This window comes from Callionymus lyra, chromosome 2, assembly GCF_982586985.1.
Source record: "Callionymus lyra chromosome 2, fCalLyr1.hap1.1, whole genome shotgun sequence".
Taxonomy (NCBI): Eukaryota; Metazoa; Chordata; class Actinopteri; order Syngnathiformes; family Callionymidae; genus Callionymus; species Callionymus lyra.
The window spans coordinates 20,160,576-20,173,244 of record NC_141819.1 but is presented as its reverse complement, the minus strand read 5'-3'; the positions used below and the strand labels follow the sequence as shown (position 1 = coordinate 20,173,244).

At 40.4% G+C, this 12,669-nt stretch overlaps 1 protein-coding gene across 7 annotated transcripts in view; it reads left to right on the top strand.

The window, feature by feature from the left end:
• srcin1b (SRC kinase signaling inhibitor 1b) overlaps nucleotides 1–12,669 on the top strand; it is a 37,521-nt gene that overhangs the window by 1,017 nt on the left and 23,835 nt on the right. Inside the window, exon 1 of one of the 7 annotated variants that reach the window (XM_087783961.1) lies at nucleotides 4,332–4,679. The exons of the other annotated variants lie outside the window; for them this stretch is intronic. The gene's annotated coding sequence lies outside the window, so the exon portion shown is untranslated. Of the gene's footprint in view, nucleotides 1–4,331; nucleotides 4,680–12,669 lie in introns of those variants that run through there. 7 annotated transcript variants of the gene reach the window in all.

The window sequence follows — 12,669 nt, the reverse complement described above, 5'->3', positions numbered from 1 at the left end:
CCAGGTTCACGTCCCATCTGAACTGGGAACCCGTTAATCAGTTCTGGTCCTTTATGGATATTTCTTTTTTGTTTTTTTCCTTCAAATATATATTTTTTCTTATTACATTTTTTTCCTTTTTTTTCCTTTCTTTCTTTTCAATTTGAATAACATTTAAAAGATTTTTGAACTGCCCTTGATTTGAGTTGGACTTTAGATGCATAAATATGATGCGTGTCTTCAGAGATGTTTCATGCATCACTAGTGTGTCAACATATTTTCTGGCCCCTCTCTCTCTCTGTCTCTTGGCCTTAAACACATCTATGGGTGTAGAATGAGAACAGGCTTTGTAGAATGAACGTAGCAATTAAACAGGCTGACCATGATTTCTGCAGTTGTTTACCAGAAATGAAGTACAGATGGTGCGACTGACTGAGCACCACTTGCCACTCACAGATTTTGATCAGCCTGCTTGCGCCAAGATGAAAAAAGGCACTGCACAAATATTCCTGTTTAATTTTGGTTTCAGAAAGATGGAGGCACAAGGACGACATTAACAACTCTTGAGCTCAAGTATCTCAACTGCTTTGGCTTGTTCACAGTGACCAGCATTTAATTGATGCCCGAGCTCTGCAGAGACCTCTCAACCTTTCAAACTGCATGTTATTCTTTTTGTTTTTTTGTGACTTTAAAAGATGTGTTTGCTGCCGCAGTGGTGAAAGGACTTGTTTCTGCTTGTCTGCTGTTTTAAATAGAATCCCAGCTTCCATCCTTGCACTTACTAGCACTAACTAGAACTAAAGAATGAGTTTGGACAAAACAGCCTCAGTAATTCAAATATGATGCCATCATTGAACTGTGGTTGTCATGGAGAACTAATGTGGCCGGTTAAATACTGATTTCTTATTGAAAATTTGTTTGGAAAAAAACTCTGGTTTATGTGGGTAATAGGTGCGTTGTTGTGGCTGGTGATCATATCTGGTCATGGATAGATGGATTGTACCCCCATAGTTGTCTTCATACCATATGTGTTCTTTATCTTTAGACTTAGATTGTATCATCTTGGTCTTTCTCTTTATTTCTCTTTGTTCTTGTTCTTATTTTATTTTTTATTTATTTTTTATGAAAAATTGCTGTATTTGCAGTGGCTAGTTGGAAAAAAACAATTTCCGGAAGGAGACCTCCTGAGGGATCAATAAAGTTCAACCTACCTACCTACCTACCTATAGTAGTAACTCATGTTACTCATAGACAGAAAAGAAAACATGGAATGCCTTAAAGAACTGCTTTTGTCAGTACAATATCATAGCTATTGAAGGAAGAACTTTGAAACCGTGGAAGAATTCTAGATATCAGTTCTTAAAATAAACTCTAATGAAATATATTCTGTATATGCAGCACGTTGCTGAATAAAATATGTGATTCCTTTCACACAAGTAGCCTTAAGGTAAGAACCGATGAATTCTTTTAGCGAGCCTAATTAAAGTTTGAGTCTCGGTGATTTGTCTGTACCATAACCTGTGTCTGACAGTCAAAAATAAGAGCTGTAATAAAGCTGCCATTGTTAACGTTACACTATAATTCTTCCCCTTCTCCTGTTTGAAGAGTATTGGATAATTGTGATTTAAATGTAATATGGCTTTGTGAGGTAGGGTGACCTGGCACGGCAGGAGAGCCAGGCAAACAGAGAGCGTCTCTATCTTTAATCAGACATGATTTCCATAAAGCTGTGGCATCGTCTCTGCATCACTCAGTGTCAGCGGAGGGGAAGTCTTGTCTTCTAAAGAGAGAAACACCCCCTATCTTCAAGTTTAACATCGCTTGGCATGCAACCCGTCACATGGCGCACACGTCCCACTTGCATTTTTTCCGCTTACAAGAGGAAACGTTAACAGTGTTTGAAAATAGAGGACAAACATCCCAAGTGTATAACTTTGTAAAACAGACAGTGGGAGTCAAGTCACCCCAATGGCAACATTCTGATGGGGACACTGAAGGGGGAGTGAGGGTCTATGTTTTGAAGACATTTCTTCTTGTCTACTTTTTATGGGATATATTTCTCGGATAATAAAAAACTTTTATATTACAATAAAATGGAAATAATATAATATATTTTATTAAATAAATGATTACACAACTTATTTAATGGCATGATAACATTTTCTTTTTAATGTGAAGTATTGCATTTTCCATTTTTAAATATATCAAATATGCCCTTTTGAACAATATGCTTAAAATAATTAAGTTGAGAGAAAAATGAAACCATAAAAACTAAAATCAGAATGTTGTTTAACATATTCCTTTAGACAAAAAAATAAAAATGTCTTTGGTCACAGTATTTAATGTGGCCCCTGAGGAAATGTAATTTCCCACCCCTGCTTTAGCACCAAGTGAACTGCTATTGAACTATTGGCTTGCTCACTACTCTGTTAAAAGAGGACTCTTTGACTCAAAGCCCAATTTCATGGCCTGTTGGATAGGAACAAAATGGATTCCAATAAAATACCTTTGAGTTATTATCAAATTCAAGTAGGAAAATGAAGTACTTCGGCCAGTTTGCTATTTTTTCGGTTTACAAAGTGATTTGGCGTTTTCTTCTGGAGATTCTTATGTAAAGCATGAGATTGCAACTGTAAAGAACGGTTTAACCTGTGTTTATTTTTCTGTCTACGTTTCTCAGATGCTAATATTTGCATTGAATCTATTGAGGTCCCCATGAGGATGATTTCATTTATTGTTCCCACATATTTAACCACATGGGTGGCTCGTCTGGATCTGAGGGGATTCTTCCTCCACACTTCATGCGACTAAATGTCCCTCAATCTAATTGTAGCTCTGCTACAAGTAGCATTTTCTCTTTTTCACCACAGTATAAAATAATCTCTCTTCTCCCCCTCCGTCTGTTTCTTTGTGGAGTAAGCCGAAGCTGGCTTGAGTGTTGTTGCTAGCTGTCTTCTATCTGGTTAATTGACTGGTGAAGCAACAGCAGTGAGTCTAATACTCTGTGCCATCGTGACACGCAGAGGATGCAGCTCCGGCCCTGCAGATATGGCCGGGTTACTGTGCCATTGTGAAGTGGACCCAGTGTGTGGGTGGAGGGAAAACACTTGCAGCTGCTTTAAATTGTGAATTAGAGCATTTGAGTGGGCATGTGGGAAGAAGAAACCGTCCTAAATATGTTCAGACACGCAAAAACAGAGGCAAGCAGAAAACTGTCACAAAGTCTATGCAACAAAAAAAAACCCAGAAAAATATCCCTTCTCTGGGCTGTCTTCGTGGCTGACATGAAAGCGAGTCAGTCTCGCTGCGACCGTCAGCCTTTTGATGATCAGAAATATTAATCAAAGCAATGGCATGAAAGCTGCTTCGGAATACCTTTGAGATTATCTTATTTTATTTGTTTGTTTAATTTCTCATGACAGCATAGATGTTTTTTTCGCTTTGATCAAAATGACAATAATTTAAGTTGTTGTTTTTTTTTTAACTCAAATCTTCCAGAGTAAATATTCCAAATACTAAAATCATGCAATAACCACAGGCTATTTGGTGAGAGTTAGCGAGTCAGCATAATATACATTTTACCATGGAATTATTTTGTTTCTGTCCATTATGGTCATTCTCATCTAAAGTCGCATGCTACAGGTGGAGACCCGAACCAAGATCTTCGATAAATGCCCCTAAAATACGTAAAATAAATGCCTGGCCTCTCACTTAGAAACTAAGCAAGGTCATCCAGATGAGGCTTATGGTAGATATTTCTCTACATAACAAGTGAACTGAGGTGGCTGAGTCATCAAACCTTAATGCCCCCTGGAGGTGTCTATGGTGAAGTGCGCTTGGCAGGTCCAACCATAATGATGAGGCAAGCAGAAATGTAGTCGTTGTCCATCAGGATACCTTGTTGTTTCCCACTGCTGACCTGGAAGTCGACCAATCGCACCATGAGCTTGACTGACTGATTGAAGAAAATTAAAGGATCATTGCTGGCTTTGCTAACTTAAATATCATATATGAAGTCTTTCCCAACGGTTGCAAATTGATATTTTACTGACAATATCACGACATAAAGTAATTTCCTCATGTTTGAGAGGTTAAATAGTTGGATGCTGTAGGGTTGACCATTCAGGGAAAATGTAGCTTCATGGAAAAGTGCCAACATTTGTTTTCTCGGCGAAGTGGCCAAACCAAAGTCTTCACTTCATTGGTCAGCACTTTTAGCATTTCTTCTGGCTTAGTCTTACATGTTTCCTCTAGCTGTGTTGTTTTAAAAGTGTCTCACCAGCAACATCGGCACGTTGCTTAAAAAACAAGGGGAGGCGTCATCGTTTAAACAAGCAGCTGCGAGTGACAACAAATTTCACCGCCATTGCGACATAAACCGGCGGCGGAGACGAGCGCCGGAGTTGCTCTAACTTATCTGCTGCAAGGTGGAAGCCCGGGGAGGGGGATTGTGCTCTCGGCTCATGTGCTCGGCCGAGATAGAAGAGCAGAAGTGGAGGGAGAGAGGAAGAAGGGAGAGAGAGCGGCTTCATTTGCAGCTTGTCCCCCAAGACAGGAGAGGATTAGACTATCGCAGAGGAGAGAGAGTGAGACATGGTGAGCTCAGGCAGACTCACAGCAACCAAATTCTCCTGATCAAACACTCCAGTGTCATGTAGAACCTCGGCCAGCGGGGGGGACCGGCCCACCACCACAGACAGGTAATTCATTTTCTTCCAACTGTCGACAGATTCATTCTTTAGTCTCTCTCTCTTCCTCCCTCTATCTCTCTTACTCTGACTCGTTGCACCAAGATTATCTTTGCGTCGCCCTGAGAAAACCTCAGTGGAGCAGAGAGCATATAGAGGGGAGCCTTGTTAGGGACTTCACCGCCAGCCACGGGCATATTCTTAAAGTTGACAGAAGCTGACTTTTCACATTTCACTCCTCTTCAGTTCTTCAGGAGGAGGTCTGGGGCTCACCAATGCAAGACTTATCTCATGGATGACAGCATGAACTATCAGCTGAGGTGAAAAGGATGTTGGTTGATGCGTTTTCATTCCTCAACTAACTGTACTGAAGATATTTTCAAGTATATAAAATGACGACAATGTCAAAAACGTAGAGTTTTTTGCCGATTTTATTCACTATGTGTAATTGAGAAAAGTTTGACGAACAGATTAATTACACATATAATGGATGGAAATATGATATGATTGCTGTAATTATTGAATCATGTCAATATAAACAATGTAGATTATTGTCAGTGGTAATATGGAGGTTTAGTTTGCCACCTTCGGAGTTGTCCAATTGACACTAAGTCCTTTACAAGTTCTCCTGTTTACCGCTTCTATTTCCATCGCTGTCCCTAGAGTTCTCATGTATCTCATCTTCAAGTTCAAGATTCTCTGCTTCATCACAGTCACCAAGATTATTTTCTGCATGTAGAGGTTTGTACCGAACCCCTTAGAAAGCTGTGGACCATTTTTTCAAATTCAGATCGACATCTACAAGTATCTTCTGCTCGAATGATTTAGGAACCCACCTCTCTTAGACAAAGTTACCTTTTCCTCGAATTATGGCTTCATCTGAGTTTTACTGAAGGTTAATTTCCCGAAACCAGGCACTTAAAAAATGAATAAACTGCTCCACGGGTTCGCGGCGGGAGCTTGTCGAACTGTCAGTCCTGAAATTAGCTGGATCGTGGCAGGCTGTTGGCTCCGCCTGTTCCAGAAACACGCTGAGATAAAGTCGAGCAGAGATACCAAGAGTTCTCCTTTGAATCGTTGCTGACGTTCCTACAGACGCAAATCAAAGCAACCAAGTCCTAGAAAACGCTGCCTCGTGTCTTTCATTATTCTCTTTGTTACATAAGAGTTCGAATTTTAATTTTACTGATGCCCCAGATCCAGCCGTGACACTCGCAGACACAGACAGAGAGGAAGCTGTCACACTGATCTCAGGCATGTCGCGCATGCTTGGATATATACATGGACAAATTCATAGGCACAAATGTACGTCTTCTACATCTGAACACAACTTGACACAAAAAGCACAGAGTTTTAACATCCTGAATGTCTGGAGGGTGCTGCACTATTTGTTGCTATTTGTAAAGGAAAAAATAGCCTAAGGTTGTGAGGTTGATGAATATAAAAAGATAAATAATAATAATTTGACTCAGTTGTACAAACTTTAGGTTAAAGAAAAAATTCAACTAATGGAACAAAAATAATGCACAAAACTTTTTCTATTGGAAAATGAAATATTAAAGGGAAGTAAAAACTACACATGATGACATGACAAAGAAAAAAACTCAAATAATAAATAAAAGTATGAAATATAGTATTGTAATCACTTTTTTTTTTACATTTTTCTCATTGTTCATAGGAATTAGTCAGGTGATGAAACGTAGCGTCATCAATACTCGTCATTGTTTTCTTATCAGCATATCTCTCATGCAAGAGTAGAACCATTGACACAGGCGTAGTAAATGAATTTCCATAGCAGATGATTATGTGATCACACTGTATTCATTTCACTGAAGATGACTCACTGTAAACCGTGCCTGCGTTTGTAAGTTTGCCACTGTAACATTTATGTAACCATCTGGAAGGCGAGGGGGAGATCCGAAACCCCCGCGGCGATGTGAGCAACCAGAGGTCTGCAGGTCATGGCCTGCTGTTAACAGTATTGAGATTGCATTTGCTCTTCACCCTCCACCTCCCAAAGGGACGTCCGGCAGACACTAGTGTTCCTGGCCGTACGCCACCGAGCTGTCAGACTCCCACGATGAAGTGGAAATCCGAGATAACAAGCACACGGAGGAGCAGGAACCATGTCGGTGCATGTGTGGGAGATGAAGCAGAATTCTTTGTTTTATTCTCCTCCTGGATGAGTTGATGATTTCATACCAACACAGCAGTGGAATTCTGACTACAATGGTTGACCAACCTGTTGTTGCACTAGTCAAGTGAATGTATGACCAACCGTGTTCACTGGTAATCTCAGTTGAAAAAAAAGTATTTTTCTTTTATACAAATATGATTATAAGAAAAACAACAACTTAAGAGCTGCTTCCTAGACGTGTCCATGTGTTCTTATAATAACCACTAAGTTCCTACACCAATAGCTCTTAAGATGTTTTTATTTGTTCAGGCTTTTCCTTGATTTTTTGGAACTCCTGTTGTGTTATCAGTTTTATCTTGATCTTTAAAGTATATACTTTATTGAATATTGTTTTGATTGTTTAAAAAGCGCTATATACATAAAAATTACTTACTTACTTAAAACAGTGATTTAGGACATTCCAGGTTGTCTTTTCTGTCGGTTAAAAACATGATACACATAGGAGTTACTACTTGATTGATAACCATTGTTGGAAGACAACACAGCACTTTTACACAGTTGGATAATACAAGTGCTTTTCTCTGCCGCGCTCTTGAGCATCAGATAAAACAATGACAGGACCTTTACTAAGTGGCGTCAGAGTCGTCCAAATCCGATATAGATACCGACTGTGTCTTTTACTGATAAGAAGAAAGTCCATCTCCGATGTCCTGGAAATGCAAAAACGATTCATGTCTTTGATGTTCTGTTCTGTTCGTTCTCCTCCACGTTCAACCTTTCGGTGTAAAACAAATCTTTACCTTCTGCAGTATTTAACTTGTTCGTGATGGAAGGTATAGACTGACTGAGCTTCGTCTTTACTCTCCCTCCGACTGCTACTCATCACTTTATTCTTTCCCTAAAGTGGTATTCAGATGCAGCAGCCTTCCTTCACATGGTGTCGTATCAAGATTCTATGGATGATCAAATAACTCCATTGTTCATTGGTTTAATCACTAGATTTCTTGAGCATGAATTGAAGTGAATTGAAATAACTTGAAATGAATCATTTATGGGAGAGGATGTAAAAAGCAGTAGATGCAATGTAGAATTGTAGCTTTTTTTGAAGCAGTTTATTATAATTTATTATTATTTTATCTCCTGACATATTTCACTCCATATAGTGCACATGTGTCAAACTCAAGGCTTGGGGGTAAAATCTGGCCTGTCCAGTCATTTTATGTGGTGGATGGTTGGCTCAAAATTAAAGAATTCATTTCATCTTGATGACTATATTGTGACATTGTTTAAGCGAAGATAAGGAACATAAATGATGAATGTCAGCAAGTAAAACCGACATCAAAGTAAAAGGTATTTGATTGTAGGTTTGGTGAAGTATAATGAAAAGAAACTCATACTTTAAAGACACTTTTGTAAATGTATTTTGTCGGGCCCGCGACTTTGACTGCTACAGTATTTTTGGCCCCTTGCATGAGTTTGACACCCCCTGATATAGTTCTTCCCTTCATCCGCTTAACCCATGATCCTGCATGTTCTGAGGATGTGTACATGCTGCCCTTGTTCACGATCTCACAGTCGTGAAAAGATGAAGGGTTTGGAAGTGGCAGGTTAAATTCCCTCTTCCCTGCTCCCAGGACTGCAGGTTATTTCCGGATTCCTCTCTTTTGCATCTCAGCACTTGGCACTTGTGTTGCTGGGATTCTGTTATCGGCGAGGCACCAGAACGCTTTGAAATTTTCACAAATGTGTGCACAGTCGCGACGGCGGGAACATTTCGGCAGAAGCAAACTCAGATAGACACGCGGCTTTGAAAACCTCCTCCTCTGTCGGCTGGATTTCCCTACTGCGCTTCTCCCGCTGCTCCACATCCGCTTACTTTAATTGCTCGACCCGCTCCACTTTTTTTTTTTTTACCCCCAAACCCCGACGTCTTCTGACCGCCGATCAAGTGCTGCTGGTTACATAATGAATGACTTGTTCTATTCTGGGAAGCAGACTATTAGTAAATGATGATGGTGTCGCTGACAGAATGAACCGGTGACGATTGAACTTCGCTTGTTTGATAACTCATTAGATCTGATTCTTCAACGTGTCATTAAAAACCTCTATTTAGTCGAGAAGCTTCCGCGGGAAGATCAGAGGACACTGACAAACATTTTCAGGTCAATGTATTGAAATGCATAACACAGTGAGTCAGAAATACTGTGTGATATAGAGCTGCCATTAATTCTCAGAGTCGCATCAATTTCACCAAAACGACAGAAAAGCAGCGTTTAAACTTGAACATCGCAGTTATATAAAAAGACGCAGTTAAAAAAAAAATCCTAATGTCGAGACTCGGGAACGACTGGAAGCTGTCATTGATGTTCTGCTTCAGTATTTATTAAATAAATGATTCATGTTCATCACATTTCAAGGCGCCGACTTTTCCCTGTTAAAAGACAGATATTCTCTCACTTTCAGATGATTGACACTGACAGGATGATATAACTGGTTGCCAAGAGTTTGGGTTTTTAGTCTCACAGAGATTGTTTTTTAACTGATGTAAGCTGAATATGTAACACAGGAAATGTAACTGGGGCACTTAACATGAGCGTAAACATCTGCTGTTGTCTAGTTTAGTGAACTTACGAAAAATAATGAATGAATCCTGCTCCACCAGGAGTCCCCCAAATATGGAGGCTCCCCATTGTTCTGCAGGTATAACATCATCATGTCAATGATGCAGCACAAAACATCGGCGGCGCCTCCAGCTGGCCATCTTCCCGTGTTCCACAGTGATTAGTGGTCGTTAATAGAGCCGGATCCCTGACTCATCCGGTCCCTCTGTTCGCTCAATATACCGATTACTCACCTTTAGGACGGCTGTAAGCTCTGACGTGCCCAAAATATCGCTTTCTAATTACTGGCACTTTCTCCCGGGTCGATGCCTGGCCTCGTCCCAGGTCGGGGTCTGCCTCCCGGCCTGCAGGGGGCGCCGTCCGCTCCGGTGGCAGACGCGCCGTTGAGTTTTTCTGGCAGATCACCTCGGCTTCACCTTGACTCTTTCTTACATCTTACGCCTCCATCAGACGACTCTGATGTCAGCTTGATGCCGACAGACGCAGCGCCGCCTGCCTGTTGATAAATTGATGATGCAGGAGTCTCTGAGCGGGTTTGAAAAGTGAGAAGTTTTATGAGAGAGAAACCGAGTCCAAGTAGTTGCAGCTCTGTCTGTCGTTGCTTAAAATTCTCTTTTATAAACAGCGGAGGCTGGAAAACCAAGTCTTGGTTTTGAAGAAATTACCCAGTACGCCCCGGTGGTGAGATGCTGGAGTTATTCCTCAGCTGACTGTCATAAAAACATTCATACTTTGTACGCATTTATCTATAGTTACATTCCACAAAACTTATATAATAGTGACTCCCTCCTTGTACTCTTTTCACTCTCTCACTGAAATATGTACATTTCAAACAACATAATGAGTTCAAGTTGGTGTTAGTGCGGAAGATTTATAACAGCTAAATTACAGATTTAAATGTAATTCTTTTTTTGTAAATCTGAGATGGGCGATACAGAGGTGGCCCGGGAGCGTTGCTTATATGGAAGGAGTTAGACAGGAGGATGAGAAATCCAATGATGGATTTCCCAGCAGAGGCTCTCAGTTTCAGTGATGCTTATCTCCCGCAAACACACTCAATACACAGACACGCATCAAAGTCTGAATTCACAGGTAATCCATGCATATTAATCCACTTAAGTGAATCTTAAAACTATGATGTTAATTGAATCTTTACCTGCCCGCACATTTACGGAAAGTATGTTAAACTCAGTTTGAATGCCAGATAGAGGTTTATAAGGATTATAGACCTAACATGTAATTTGTCACCAGTGACATTGAAACAAACAACAACAGCTTCAAACTCTCCCTCCTGTCTTACTTACAATCTCAGTTTTGTAAAGTTTTCTTTCAACTTTAACTTAAACTCATTCTTTTCTCCGGTTTCATCTTGTGTGGGTTTACTCTGGGCACTCCGGTTTCCTCCACAGACCAAAAACATACTGCGGTTGATTGGGATCTTGGGGAAATTGTCCATTGGTATAAGTGTGTGTGTGTGTGTATGTGTGCTTGTATGTCTCTGTGTGTCCTGTAAGGAAAACATCGGTAGAAAAATGAATGATTCATCTCCTGGACACAGATAAGTTACTTCAGACTTGCTAGTGTGAACCTACATACTTGCTCAGTATGCAAGGTGGGGGGGGGGGTTCTGTTAATCTGAGGAAGGTCGAGCATGCAATGGCAGAGCTTCTTTCTGGTATCACACCCAGTAAAGTGTGCAGGATTTCGTGTTTTTGTGGTCCTGGGTATGGCTGGACGGTGAGCCTCAGGTGGCCGGACCCTTGAAGACGACTATCAAGGGTTGCTGAAATGATGGGATCGCAATCTTATATTTTATATTCATGAGTATTTGGAATTACAAAACAAAAACATGTAACAACAAAAGCAGGAAAAAGGAAGAAATTACAGGGACTGAATTTGAATTCTCATTATTTTGAACGTGTCAGGGATTAGTAGAGTAAATTAGCTCAGTGTTATGATTCCCACAGAATGACGCAACTGCAGTATTCCCACTGTTAGAGCTGCAGGGACCCCTCTGAGGGAAATAGATTCCGCACTACATTTTCCACTGGGCACCAACAATTCAGTAGAATCCACGGGTCCCTCCTAACCCCCACCTTCATTTAGAATTCAGCAAAGAAAGGCTCTTGTTCCAAATATAGCGGCTCAGCGTTCTGCTCTTGTTTGGGTTTTATTTAAATTTGCTCAAGCCCTGGAGAGATGGCGCCTCCAATTTGTGGAAGAAGAGGTTTTTTTTTTCTACTTTCACTCATTTCTGAAGAAACCGGGTAATTAATAGTCTGATTAAATCCAGAATGTGATGAGAGGAGAAGTAGCTGGAGGATGGACGGATGGATGGAGGCAGGACTGGCTGAGGAAACCCAATTTCCACCTTGGATTTGAATAATATTCATTCACTGCGAGATAGCTCGACGCTTTACTGCCGGGAGGTTCGGATATTCTTGTGAGAGTTTGGAATCTAGTGACATCTTGTGGTTTGCTTCAAATTGTAACCACCCCTTTCCCATTCATCTTGCATTTACACGATATCTGCACCAAAACAAAATGAAATAAACTATACTTAGTACACTTTCCTTAAGGTTGAGTCCATCATGCAGTCAAGCTTTATTCCATTTAAAATATTCAAGTTTATGGTAATTACTAAGCTTTCAATTCCTACATCCTTCACGGCTGTAGTTTTATTCCAAGCTAATTTTCTGGAGTTTCTAGGTTGTTAGGCACTTTGGGAAGACTTTTTTAAATGGAATTCATGTTCTTTGATAAATGTTTGAATTACATTTAAGATGATTTCCAACATTTTTGTTTTTTAAATTCTGTTTTAAGTCAGTTGCATGTAAAACAGTTTGTCACATAAATATTCTTTGTTCTTCTTTAAGAGCCAATTTTTTTTTTCAAACTTTGCTGCCGGAAAGGTTCAGTTGGTTCTCCTTCTCTCTGACACGATTCCCACAAGATTGAAGATTTACCGCCAGGCAGTGGTTCGGCTCTGAAATATATGATTCTGCTTGAATTGAATACAAATATCACTGAGCGCACACACACACACACACACACACTGACGTATAAAGGCATCAAAACCAGCGCAGACTCAACAACCTTCAGCTAGCAACATCAAACAGTCAGAGAGGAAATAATTTAGAGCAAATTTGACCAAAAGCTCCAGCGAGTAGGAATGATTAGATCTCAGCCAGATGAGACTATAAAAGTGAAAAATAGCCGCTGCCATGTGCACACCCTCGCGCAC